This window comes from Ornithorhynchus anatinus, chromosome X3, assembly GCF_004115215.2.
Source record: "Ornithorhynchus anatinus isolate Pmale09 chromosome X3, mOrnAna1.pri.v4, whole genome shotgun sequence".
NCBI classification, from domain to species: Eukaryota; Metazoa; Chordata; class Mammalia; order Monotremata; family Ornithorhynchidae; genus Ornithorhynchus; species Ornithorhynchus anatinus.
Genome location: NC_041751.1, coordinates 26017689 through 26030636, shown reverse-complemented (window position 1 = coordinate 26030636; position 12948 = coordinate 26017689). Strand labels below are relative to the sequence as shown.

Sequence of the window (12948 nt, the reverse complement as noted above, 5' to 3'; positions counted from 1 at the left end):
ATCAAGGAAGCGATCCAAACTGGCTCAGTGCTGTGAAATCGATGCCCCATCTGGCTAGCGAAAATGCCACAAGTAATGCCATCCTTTCAAGGATGGGAGCCTGTAATGAAATGAAGTCTCTGGAAGTCAGAGATAGCCTGGGTTCTAGTCCCCGCTTTGCTAGTGGCCTGCTCTGTGACCTTGGGCAAGTCACTTAAACTCTCTGGGCTGTAGTCTCATTACTTCATGTGGACAGGGAACATGTCTACCAACTCTGTTTTATTGTACTTTCCCAAGCACTTTGTACAGTGTTCTGCACATAGTAAGTGCTCGATAAATACAATTGATTGATGGATCTATTCAGCACATTTTTATCGTCATAATGGGGTCGAAGTAATACTCAAGAGACCATCTAGTCCAGACCCCTGCCTCCAGGTAGGACTGCAGTTAATCATCCAGTTTGTTGCCATGTTGTCGGAAATTCTTCCTTCGTTTACCTAAAACTCTATTCTGCTAAAATTTAAAATTTCTGATTATATTTCTATCTTCTCTGGATTTGAAGTATTGTCATCCTGTACAAATAATCATTCACATGCTTGAACGTGATCATTTCATTTCCTGCCAGCCTTCTCTTCAATTAATCAGTAGTATTCATTGAGTGCCTACTGTACAATAATTAGTAATGATAATAATAATAATAATAATGATGGCATTCGTTAAGCACTTACTATGTGCCATGCACTGTTCTAAGTGCTGGAAATGATCCCTGTCCTCAAGGAGCTTACAATCTAGTGGGGGTGACAGATACACCCACTATTTACAACAATTTACAATTAAGAGAAAGAATAATAATGGTATTTGCTAAGTGTTTACTATATGCCAAGTGCTGGGGGTAGATAAGAGTTAATCAGGCTAGACACAGTCCCTGTCCTATGTGCGGCTAACAGTCTAAGGGGCAGGGAGAATAGGTATTTCATTCCCGTTTTATAGATAAGGAAATGAAGGCACAGAGAAGTTAAATGACTTGCCCAAGGTCACAACAGCAGACAAGTAAGAGATCCTGGATTAGAATCCAAATCTTCAGTCTCCCAGCCTGTGCTCTTCCCCCCATTCATTCATTCAATCATATTTATTGAGCGCTTACTATGTGCAGAGCACTGTACTAAGCACTTGGAAAGTACAATTCATCAATAAAAAGAGACGATCCCTGACCACAACAGGCTTACAGTCTAGAAGGGGGGAGACAGCCATCAAAACAAGTAAACAGGCATTAATATAAATAAATAGAATTATAGATATGTACATATATATACACAAGTGCTGTGGGGTTGGGGGGGGTAGAACAAAGGGAGCGAGTTGGGGCGATGGGGGGGTGGCTGAGGAAAAGGGGGGCTTAGGCTGGGAAAGCCTCTTGGAGGAGGTGAGCTCTCAGTAGGGTTTTGAAGGGGGAAGCATGATTCGTTGGCGTATTTGAGGAGGGAGGGCATTCCAGGCCAGAGGTAGGATGTGGGCCAGGGGTTGACTGCAGAACAGGTGAGAATGAGGCCCACGGAGAAGGTAAGAACCAGAGGAGCGGAATGTGAGGGCTGGGCTGTAGAAGGAGAGAAGAGAGGTGAGGTAGGAGGGGGCAAGGTGATCGAGAGCTTTGAAGCCAATAGTGAGGAGTTTTTACTTGATACGGAGGTTGTTAGGCAACCACTGGAGATTTTTGAGGAGGGGAATGACATGCCCAGAACGTTTCTGTAGAAAGATAATTCAGGCAGCAGAGTGAAGTATAGACTGAAGTGGGGAGAGACAGGAGGTTGGTAGGTCAGAAAGGATGCTGATGTAGTAATCCAGTCGGGAGAAGATGAGTGACTGAACTAACGTGGTAGCGGTTTGGATGGAGAGGAAAGGGCGGATCTTGGAAATGTTGTGAAGGTGAGACTGGCAGGCTTTGGTGACGGATTGGATGTGTGGGGTGAATGAGAGAGCGGGGTCAAGGATGACACCAAGGTCGTGGGCTTGTGAGACGGGAAGGATGATGGTGCCGTCCACAATGATGGGAAAGTCAGGGAGAGGACCGGGTTTGGGAGGGAAGATAAGGAGCTTTGTCTTGGACATGTTGAGTTCCAGGTGTCAGGCGGACATCCAGGTGGAGATGTCCTGAAGGCAGGAGGAGATACAAGCCTGGAGGGAGGGAGAGACAACAGGGGAGGAGATATAGATTTGGGTATCATTCGCGTAGAGATGATCCCGGCTCGGCCATTTGTCAGCTGTGTGACTTTGGGCAAGTCACTTAACTTCTCGGTGCCTCAGTTACCTCATCTGTAAAATGGGGATGAAGACTGTGAGCCCCACGTGGGACAACCTGATTCCCCTGTGTCTACCCCAGCGCTTAGAACAGTGCTCGGCACATAGTAAGCGCTTCACAAATACCAACATTATTATTATTATTATAGTTGAAGCCATGGGAGCGAAAGCTGGCCAATGCTGCTTCTCAAGAAGAGATATAAGGGAGATTATATATGAATTAGTGCCTCAGTAATAGGTGTTGTAAGCTATGTACACAAGTGCTATGGGAGGTTGTGAGTAAACAAGTACATACATGGCCCAGAAGAGCTGAAAGGCAGTTGGGATGGATGTAATCTGGGCAGATTAAAAATCTTCTTTAGACGAAGCCAATTCTCCCTAATATTTTCTCAGAGAAACTTTATCCATTCTCTTCATTACTTTTATTGCTCTTCTTGGAACAAATTTCTCAATCAATCAGATAATCAATGGGATTTATTGAGTGCTTATTGTGTGCAGAGCACTCTATTAAGCACTTGGGAGAGTACAATAGAGTTGGTAACCATCATCTTTCCACATCAGCTTCCCACAAGGAGCTGACAGTCTAGAGGGGAGAAAGACTTTAAAATGAATTACGGACGGAAATGTCACTGTATAGGGATATGCACAAAAGTGCTTCAGGGGTACAGACCCAAGAGCAAAGATGAGCCAGAAGGTAGGGCGAATAGGGTGAGGAAATGAAGGGTTAATCATGGAGGAGCTATGATTTCAGTAGGGCTTTAAAGATGGTGAGAGTGATGATGTGTCTAATTTTCATAATTCATTTCTTGAAAAAATGAAGATTCAACTATACAATACTCTTTATACTCTTTATATCTGTCCTAGTTTGGGGATGATTCTAACAGAATTTTTTCAGTGTGGGTGTGGTTGATAAAACTGCTGTATGAGTGACTGGCAATCTCTTCCTCATTATACTCATAAGGCTGTCTCTGGCTGTGCTGTTGTATTTTTTACCCACAGTGTCTGACGCTGTTTTCATTTCTCCCTCTTGGCGTCTTGATCTTCCCAAAGTCACTGTTCTAAAACAGTCACTCAGTTTCTGATTGCCGTGTGCCAGGCTTATCAGCCTTCTGCTTCTGCTTCCCAACTGCCTACTGCTCTGCCACAACATTTGAGGTTTTGGTTCATTGTATCTTTAATGTATTTCTTCTGTCCACCCCAATCACGTTTCCCCCATTTTAGGTCATCATATGGTGCTATCTTGCTGCTATTCATTCTCCTCGTGTGCCCTGCCTAAAATGTGGCAGATAACTGAAAAAGTTAATTCTGCAGTAAAATGCTCTAGGGAGCTGGAGCTGATGCTCGTGTTCCATGTAGGTCGATTCTCCTTTGTATGGAATTGACTCTCAAATTTTGTATTTCCATAAGTTGTTTAAGCAGCGGGCCCTAATGGAAAGAGCACAGACCTGGAAGTCACAGGACACGGATTCTAATTCCGCCTCTGCCACTTGTCTACTGTGGGACTTTGGATAAGTCACTTAACTTCAAATCCTCTATTTCCTCATCTATAAAATGGACTTTGAATCCCACTCTCTTCCACTTAGACTGTGAGCCCCCACGTGGGACAAGAGAATGTGTCCAACCGAGTTTCCTTGTATCTACTCCAGCTCTTAATACAGTGAGTGCTTGGTAAATAATAAGCTATTAACAAGAACCATAATTATTAGTAGTAGTAATAGCAACCCAATGATGCTTTCACGCCGGAGGTGGAATAGGCTTGGAAACTAATTGGTCTTCCTAACATGGCCTTATCTGAAGTAAACTGTACTTCTTTTGAGGACATATCTTACACTGCTTGAAACAAATTATGAGGCCCTGTGGATAATGTTATGGTTTCAGTAAAATATAATATGAAGAAATCCATTATCTACTACCAATAAGCTAAGTCATTTTGCTTCCCAAGTTCCACTGTGACCCCTTGTTGTAATAGATAACTCTGATTAACCCAACCACTTTTGGGCATTAGGTTTTAGGCTAGATCTGCAATCCAGGCATAGAAAATATCTGTGGGTTGTGTGGGTTACTGTAAAATTGCATACACTAGTCATAATGACTGCTGATCTTTGTCAATATCAATTCTGCATTTTTTTCTTTTTGAGTTAGTGTAAAGTTGAGTACATTAGTCATAATGACTGCTGATGTTTATCAATAGCAATACTGCATTTGTTGTTTTTGTTTGGGTTAGTGTAAAGTTGAGTACACTAGTCCTAATGACTGCTATTATTTGTCAATATCAATACTGCATTAGCGTCCGGTGTTTTGGGAGAAATTCTTTAGGTCAGATTTATATTCTTTTCAACCCATATGTTGAGAGGTATAGAACCTTAGTAAGCGCTCAATAAATACTATTGAATGAATGAACCTTGCCACCTCTCCAGGGCCATCAATTGGCCCTCTCAATCACCATCTTGGGTCACTCATTGAATCTGGGAACCAGCTCCAGACAGTGGTGTCCCTCATTTCATTGAAACTTGGAAAGAAGAGGTTTTCTGGAGATGACTCAGCTCTCCCCAGGTGTCCTCAAAATGAAGAAAGATGGGTTCAACACAAGTAGAGAGGTTGCTCAGTGGTTGATTTACTCACATCTGTCAGGGTTCTATCCATCCAAAACAGTTGTGTGCTATTTCAGCAGGTCATCATGCTCTCGTCGAAAGGTGGTAGAATTTGCATAGCCATGTTGAAAGGCTGATTCTGGCAATCAGATAAAGCTTCCATCATCGAAGACTGCGTCTTGTTCCTGTAAATCGAGAAGATGCTTATTGCAGCAGACACCTGGAGTTTAGGTCTGGTTTGAGGCTCCATAATACTACCTGCTTAAAGCCCAAGAACTGAACCCAGTAGGCTTCATAGATGGGAAGGCTAGGACTCCTCATGAAAGTCCAATTTTCCTGAGGGGGATGACTTGGATATTATTTTAAATATAAGGACTATTGATCTTGGGCTCATTCATTCAATAGTATTTAGTATTTATTGAGCGCTTACTATATGCAGAGCACTGTACTAAGCGCTTGTAATGTACAAATTCGGCAACAGATAGAGACAATCCCTGCCCACTGATGGGCTTACAGTCTAATCGGGCGAGACAGACGAGACAAAAACAATAGCAATAAATAGAATCAAGGGGACGTACATCTCATTAACAAAATAAATAGGGTAATAAAAATATATACAAATGAGCGGACGAGCACAGTGCTGAGGGGAGGGGAAGGGAGAGGGGGAGGAGCAGAGGGAAAGGGGGGGAAAAGGGGCCTTAGCTGAGGGGAGGTGAAGGGGGGCAGAGGGAAAAGGGGAAGCTCAGTCTGGGAAGGCCTCTTGGAGGAGGTGAGCTCGCAGTAGGGCTTTGAAGAGGGGAAGAGAGTTAGTTTGGCGGAGGTGAGGAGGGAGGGCATTCCAGGACAGCGGGAGGACGTGGGCCAGAGGTCGACGGCGGGACAGGTGAGAACGGGGGACAGTGAGGAGGTGGGCAGCAGAGGAGCGGAGCCTATGGGGTGGGCAGTAGAAAGAGAGAAAGGAGGAGAGGTAGGAGGGGGCAAGGTGATGGAGAGCCTTGAAGCCTAGAATGAGAAGTTTTTGTTTTGTGCGGAGGTTGATAGGCAACCACTGGAGGTTTTTAAGAAGGGGAGTGACATGCCCAGAGCGTTTCTCAAAACATTTATTGAACTACACTATTAGATAAAGAGAAAACTGAGGATTCAGTGCTAAAAAATGACCTCTTTGGTCAGGAGAAAATTGGCTGTAATGCTACAGTGTTATCTAGGTCACACTTCTTAGAGATTAGGTTCATGAGCAGTATATGAGAAGCAACATGGCATAGTGGATAGAGCATGGACAAGTCATTTCACTTCTCTGGGCCTCAGTTACCTCATCTGTAAACTGAGGATTGAGGCTGTGAGCCCCACTTGGGACAGGGACTGTGTCCAACCTGATTTGCTCATATCCACTCCAGCGCTTAGTCCAGTGCCTGGCACATAGTAAGTGCTTAACAAATACCATCATCATCATAAGCAGAGTTCTAACCAGGCAGACCTTCTGTATTGAGTCTAACTGATTTAGTCAAATCAGTTGATGGTATTTTAGTGCTTACTGTTCTGCTAAGCACAACCATGTGCCAAAGTCATGATCATGATCCCTGCTGTGGGCATAGCTAGGCCTACAGCCTAATTGGGTGGGGCAGGCAGATGTCAACCCCAGAGGAGCAAGAACAAAGATATAGTGGTTAGTAACATCAGTATATTGGGGTGAAGTGGCCAAATGAATAATTGAATATAATAATAATGGTATTTGTTAAGTGGATAGGTTAATGACGAAGGTGGATGGCAAGAGCACGGGTTTGGGAGTCAGAAGACATGGGTTCTAATTCTGGCTCTGCCACTTGCCTGCTGTGTGACCTCGGGCAAGTCACTTAACTTCTCTGTGCCTCAGGTACCTCATCTGTAAAATGAGGATTAAGATTGTGAGCCCTGTGTGGGGCAGGGACTGTGTCCAACCTGATTACCTTGTATCTACCCCAGTGATTACAACAGTCCTTAGCAAAAAGTAAGTGCTTAACAAATACCATTATTATTATTATTACTATTATTATTATTATTATATGATAAGCACTGCTGCAAAGCTGCCATGCAACAGTGCTGGTGGTCTGACTGAATCCCAGGACCTCACTGCTTGGGATTCTGCCTTGGCACTTGATCTTAAGTATTGCATTTAGATGGCATTGGTGAAATTGCTCAAGAAGTCAAATGTGGCATCTATGGCAAGGCTCCTTCACTTTAAGTGGGCCCTCCCCAGATTCAGTAAGATTTAAGGGCTACTAGCTATCGTCATTTCATTGGAAAATAGCCCCAAGGTCTAAGTAGCTGTATTTTCATTTAGTGAGATAGGCCAGGCTGAGGAGCTTTAACAAAAGCTACATTTTGTGGTTCTTGAACCACATGGAGGATAGAAAGCCTGTCAGCCTTATGCGTGCTAAACTTTCCTTCTGAGTTTACAAAGCTTCTGGAGGCAGCCATGGCTGAAACGGTTTCTTAATCCCAGGTTCGAAATCTTCAGAAAAATGGTAGAGGGTAAAATGTAGGATGGCCGTTCACCCATCTTCAAAGTGCTTCTGAAATCGCAATTCCTTAGGAGACTTTCCCCAATTAATCGCCAATTCCCCACTTTATATCTTTCCCCTAATTGCCACTTCAGCCATTCCACACCACTTATGCACTTAAAAGAACCACTTTAGTATCACTTAAGCACTTAAGAGAAGCAGCATGGCCTAAGGGAAAAAGCACAGGTTTGGAAGTCAGAGGACCTGGGTTCTAAACTGAGCTCTGCCACTTGTTTGCTGTGTGACCTAGGCAAGTCACTTAACTTCTCTGTCCTTCAGATACCTCAACTTAAAAATGGGGATTTAGATTGTGAGCCCCAGGTAGCACAGGGACTGTGTCCAACCTGATTTGCTCTTACCTACTCCAGTGCTTACTACAGTGCCTGGCACATAGTAAGCACTTAACAAATACAATTAAAAACAAACAGTAACTTGCACATACATAGCACTTAACAAATACCATAAAAAATACTTATAACTCCCCCAGTAGCACTTATGTATATATTCTATATACTCTGTTACTTACTCATATATGTAGTTTATTTAAATGTCTGCCTCCCCTGCTAGATTGTAAATTCCTTGTGGAATATTAAGTGTTTAAAAGATATGAATCCAAGTGCAAGGGCAACACAGAAGGGAGAGGGAGGAGGGGAAATGAGTGCTCAGTCAGGAGAGACCTTTTGGAGGATAAATGATTTTAATAAGACTTTGAGGTGGGTAGAGTGGTGGTCTGTAAGATATAAAGAGGGAAGGAGTAACAGGCCAGAGGTAGGATATGGGCTAGGGCTCTGTGGGGAGATGGATAAGATCAAGGTACAGTGAGTAGGTTGGTGTTAGAGGAGCAAAGTGAGCATGCTGTGTTGTAGTAGGAAATCAGCAAGGTAAGATAGAAGGGGGCAAGGTAATTGAGTGCTTTAAAGCCAATGGTAAGAAGTTTCTTTTGGATACGGAGGAGGATGGGCAACCAGTGGAGCTTCTTGACAAGTGGGGAAACGTAGACTGAACTGCTTTTTTTAGAAAATGTCTGGACAGCAGAGCGAAGTATGACCCCGAGTGAGGAGAGACAGGAGGCAGGAAGGTTATCCAGGAGGCTGGCACAGTAATTGAGGCGGGATAGGATAAGTACTTGGATCAGTGCCGTAGCAGTTTGGATGGAGAAGGAAAGGTGGAATATAGAAGACTCAGAACCTGCGCCGGTAGATGCAAATAATGCGTAGCTCAGTGGAAAGAGCACGGGCTTGGGAGTCAGAGGTCATGGGTTCTAATGCCAGCTCTGCCACTTGTCAGCTGTGTGACTTTGGGCAAGTCACTTAACTTCTCTGTGCCTCAGTTACCTTATCTGTAAAATGCAGATTTAGACTGTGAGTCCCATGTGGGACAACCTGATTACCTTGTATTCCCCACCCTTAGTGCTTAGAACAGTGCTTGGCATCTAGTAAGTGCTTAACAAATACCATCATTATTATTATTATTATTATGCTCCTGAAAATAGTAGCACTCCAAAGCTTCCATTTATTTCTGCCAGCCTTTTGCTCAATGCTAGGAAAAGATTGAGACTCTGTTGGTGGAGAGCAATGAACAGCCATGCCAAGTTAATTGTGCCAGAGGTAAGGAACTGAACTGGCAGAACTGACAGAAGTGAAGGGAGAGTCTGGAAGAGATTCTGAGAGGAAGATTCCTCCAGATTTCCAAGAAGGTCAATTCACTGTGCAAGACGTAGTTATTGACACTCTTAGAGACTTCTCTGGAGCAGAGTTCAGGCCCTGAAAAACAAAACAGAGAGGCAGCATGGGCTAGTGTCACAAGGACCTGGGTTCTAATCCCAGGTCTGCCCATTGCTTGTTGTCTGACCTTGGGCAAGTCACTGAACTTCTCTGTGCCTCAGTTTCCTCAACTGCAAAATGGGGATTAAACTAGATCTCCTTCCTACTTAGACGGTGATGGAGACTGTTTCCTACCCAATTAACTTGTACTAATTTGAGTGCTTAAAACAGTGTTTGACGACAGAGTAAGTGCTTAACAAATACCATGAAAAAATTTTTACAGTTAATTTTTATTAGAGGGACTCTGAAATAAATCAATAGAAATATTTTAGCTGACCAATTTGGCATATTTGTATGAACTTACCATTTAATGTTTAAACAAGAGTGTCTCATCCTGAGTCACCTTGGAGGTTTAATTTTGGTGACCTAGAAGCAAATTGGACATTTTCTATTTCCATTACCCTTTGTCCAGCTATAAGGAAGATTCAAGTGTGGGGAAAGAAAGGGTTTTTAGTATTAAACTCATTAAGTGTGGGACCCAATTTGCCTTCTTCTAAGGCTGCTCTTGCATACTGCATGCTTTTAGCATGAGGGGGAAGAAGAAAGATGATCCATGGAAATGCCAAAATTCAAATATAATAATAATAATAATTCTGATATTTGTTCAGCGCTTACTCTGTGCCAGGCACTGTATTGAGTGCTGGAGTGGATACAAGCAAAGCAAGTTGGATACAGTCCTTGTCCCATATGGGGCTCAAAGTCTTAATCCCTAATTTATAAATGAGGAAACTGAGGCACAGAAAAGTGAAGTGACTTGCCCAAGGTCACACAGCAGGCAAGCAGTGGAGTCAGGTTTAGAACCCACAACCTTCTGACTCCCAGACCTGTGCTCTATCCAAATGCCATGCTGCTTCTTATGACTCCACTACAGCTGCAGGATGATGCCCCTACAGGAGAGCAATGGGTTGCTAGTTCCAGCTCTTCCCCAAACCCCTGCTTAGTGCAGTGCTCTGTACATAGTAAGCGCTCAATAAACACGATTGAATGAATGAATTAAAGTTAACATCATCTGACTATTGAACAAAGGCAACCTTCGTTACATAGTTAGGAGGGTGGTTGAAAGTTGAAGCTTAGAGTCCAAGTCCTATGGCTTAGTAGTTGCAGTAAATGTAATGTAACCATTAAATGACAACTGTGTACAAAGCATTGTACTAAGCACTGGGAAACACAGCACTTATGTACACATCCATAATTTATTTTAATGTCTATCTCCCCCTCTAGACTGTAAACACCTTGTAAGCAGGGGATATGTCTACCGATTCTGTTATATTGTACTTTTCCAAGGCCTCAATACAGTGTTGTGCACATAGCAAGTGCTCAATAAATATGATTAATTGATTGACTAAACTCACTGTGAGCAGGGAACTTGCCTACCAACTCTGTTATATTGTACTCTCCTAAGCGCTTAGTACAGTGCTCTGTACACAGTAAGTGCTCAGTAAATATGGTTGAGTGATTGACAGACGAGTGGGAAATTAGACTCACAATAAAGGGACTGGTGACACATACTTAAGGAAAAAGAACACAATAAAAACACAGTATGAAAGACAAGGACAAAGATAAATTCAAAAAGAGCCACCATTTACTGCGGTTAGAAGAGCAGAGTTCCAGGTTCCTCACAGCTCAGAGTTCAAGTCGCAGTGGTCACAGCCGCAGCTATGGGCTTCCTAGCATTCTTGCTGGCATTTTTCATTTTCTGCAGGCTGGAACAGAGGTAGATGGGAAGTTTCAATGGGGTGGGGGCTTGGCAATTTGGGAGAAATTTAGTCCTGGAAGAGATATCTGCTGACTGAGAGAGAGAGTGAAGGGTGTGGTAGAGGAGATTATAGACAAAGTTAATTCTTCTATTTGTGAGGTCTCATGTTTCACGTAGTAATAGTAATAGTATTTATTGAGTTGTTTCAATGCGCTGTTCTAGGCACTTGGGAAGTACAGAATTGAGAAGGAGTGATGGCAATCTTCTGCTCCTAAATTTATAAAGGAGATCACCATCTTGCCTGGCATTAGCCTGAGGAAAAAAAAAAAACATGGAGAAGTTCCTTAGGGACTGGACATTGGCGAGGAGGTAGAGGTTAGTATTTGCCCCACCTTTGATCTCCCTGCTATAAGACGCCTAAGATTTCATTCGTCTAAAGGTCATTCCTGGTTACATCTGGGACTGAAAATTATGCCAGAGCAGGAGATTATGTCATTCTTGGCAAACTGGGGTTGGGGAAGAAGCATTTGCCAAGGCTGTAAGGACACGTGACAAGGCACCAGACCTCTTGCCTGACATGGAATCATGCACCTGCACAGAGTTTCTAGGTTATCTAGTGCAGTCTCCAGTTTTCAAGCAAGCCTGGATCTCTAAGAAAGGAGTCTGTGGTAAGTCTATTCTAGTGATATAGCTCTTCATCCACCCTTATCAGTTAAGTCTTGTCTTATGCTGTCGAGTCGTCTCCGACCCATAGCGACACCATGGACTCATCTCTCCCAGAACGCCCCACCTCCATCTGCAATTGTTCTGGTAGTGGATCCGTAGAGTTTTCTTTGTAAAAATACAGAAGTGGTTTACCATTGTCTCCTTCCGCGCAGTGAACTTGAGTCTCCGCCCTTGACTCTCTCCCGTGCCACTGCTGCCCAACACAGGTGAGTTTTGACTTGTGGCAGACGGCCTCCCACTCGCTAGCCACCACCCAAGCTAGGAATGGAATGGGTATGCCTCTGCTCGACTCTCCCTCCCATAGTCAAGACTGGTAGAGTACTGGAAACTCTCCAGGTGCGACCCTGAGAGGGAAATCAGTTAAGTAGCTATTGGATTTTATCTATACTTCTATAAATTGGGCTTGGGAGTCAGAGGTCGTGGGTTCTAATCCCGGCTCTGCCACTTGTCTGCTGTGTGACCTTGGGCAAGTGATTTCCCTTCTCTGGGCCTCAGTTACCTCATCGGTAAAATGGGGATTAAGACTGTGAGCCCTATGTGGGAAAGGGACCGTGACCAACATTATTTGCTTGTATCCACCACAGTGCTTAGTACAGTGTCTGACACATAGAAAGTGCTTAACAAATACTATAATAATTATTATTATTATTATTACTATCCTGCAAGACAGAGTGTAGCAGACAATAGGATGTCAAGCTCCATACCCCATTGAAAGTCTCTTAGGGTATTTTGGTATCTAACCTTCAGTAAGCCTGTGAGACCCATTCCTTCTGGAGAAGACACATCCAAACTCCTGGAATGGTTACATCAGTGGTATCGAGAGCCATATTCACATCAAATGGCAAGAAAAGATTACCAGCAGTGAGGTCCCGGAACAGAAACATCTCATTCGTTCATTCATTCATTCAATTGTATTTATTGGTTGCTTATGGTGTGCAGAGCTCTGCACTAAGCGCTGGGGAGAGTACAATGCATGGCATCGAAGCTATGCTTACAGCCACACACCTCCACTAAGAGGTGTATGTGATGACAGAGGGATACCTAACCGGCTGCCATAGGATGAACCGAAAGGGACGCACTCAAGATGGGAGGACAGGCTAAATGATATAAAGACATAGTGAAGCACCATCTCAAGCAATACAATGGACTGCTGGGAAACCACTGAAGCAGACAGACCAGTCCAGTGAACAGTAATCGGGAGGGAGGTTGCTTTCTTCAAGCAATAGACGCACACCTGAATGAGAAGCAGGATGGTGTAGTGGATAGAGCATGGGTCTGGGAGTCAGAAGGTTATGGGTTCCAAT

At 43.7% G+C, this 12948-nt stretch overlaps 1 non-coding gene across 1 annotated transcript; it reads right to left on the bottom strand.

Moving 5' to 3' along the window:
* Positions 1-11860: 11860 nt before the first annotated feature.
* LOC114807759 lies at positions 11861-11998 on the bottom strand. The gene has a single exon (XR_003755833.1). It is a non-coding gene; the product is annotated as a small nucleolar RNA SNORA7 (small nucleolar RNA).
* Positions 11999-12948: the final 950 nt, after the last annotated feature.